A 1381-nucleotide genomic window follows, 5' to 3' on the forward strand; every position below is an offset into this window, starting at 1 on the left:
ATGCTATTCCTTATGTTCCACATATGAGTGAAACCATATGATAATTGTCTTTCTCTGCTTGACTTATTTCACTCAGCCTAATTCCCTTCAGTTCCATCCATGTCGATGCAAATGGTGGGTATTCATCCTTTCTGACGGCTGAGTAATATTCCATTGTATATATGAACCACACCTTCTCTATCCATTCGTCTGTTGAAGGGTATCTCGGCTCCTTCCACAGTTTGGCTATTATGGACATTGCTGCTACATACAGTGAATTTTTACATTGGCTGGGGTAATATCATGAAAACCTTTATTTTTAAGCCCTAATGTCTACATTATCACTAGTCTATGGGAAGTGACTATTAGCCAACTTATTATTCTTTTAAAATGCATAATTTTTACTGGATTCTAAGAGCCAATCCTTATGTAAAGAGATGAGTGGAATATCTCACAGCAGGAAAGAACTCAGAATCTGGACCCGGACTTCTGACTCTGATTTCGATTTCACCACATACAAGTTTTATCACTGTACTAAATATCTCTAGTCTTATTTTCCTCGTGTGTACATTTAGGGATCATATTAGGACCTGCATAAAGTAAGGCTACTTTGCTTCTGGCTGCAGGAAGGTGATAATAATCCCCTTCAGTATCCTCTTCCTGATTGATTCTACTTACGTATGTAAGTGTAAGGCAAGTTATCAACCATTATCTAGGGAGAAGAGGGAAAGGTGTGAAAATCCTTGAGTCAGCCACTCCTGAGGACACTTGTTATAGACAAGTGTTCATTCAGAATCAGGGGGATCATTGTTTTTTGAGGAATCCAAGATTTTCTGGGTGAGGATTTCCTGAGCTCTGTGAGATTCTGGGTCAGGGTCAGCTAGCCAAACCCCAGTAACAGAGAAGAGAGACAGCAGGTGAAGTAAAATGTGAGGGGTAGGTTGCACTAAATCCCCGGCCTCAAGACAAGGGCCTAATTTGGGAAGAGAACTTGTTCTTCTTCGGGCTTTGGTTAAGGAGGAAAGCCCCTCCACTTTCACCTATGCGGGAAACTATGTTTGCTTGGCAGGACAAGAGCCAAGAACACGAGTTTGTCTCAGTCATGAGACATCACCGTGGCCGGGACAGGGACCTGAATCAGCAGGGTCATTGCGGGAGCAGGAGAATTTCCCTGGTCAGACGAGGCAGGACCAGTCCTTATTAAGGAGACATGACATGGCTGGGCACAGAATAGATCTCAGATCTCTGGAGACCAGAAGGCCCACCTCTTCAGGGGGAATAGGGCCTTGGGGGGTGAGTTGTAAGAGGTAGGTGATGGTTTTCATTCTATGAAGCACTAGAGAGATGATTGGAAAAATACAAGGTCCTATTGTGACTGTATTTGTACTCGGAGTTGCAGTAG

The sequence above is a fragment of the Leptonychotes weddellii genome, chromosome 2 (assembly GCF_054177405.1).
Source record: "Leptonychotes weddellii isolate Sample4059 chromosome 2, ASM5417740v2, whole genome shotgun sequence".
Classification (NCBI taxonomy): domain Eukaryota; kingdom Metazoa; phylum Chordata; class Mammalia; order Carnivora; family Phocidae; genus Leptonychotes; species Leptonychotes weddellii.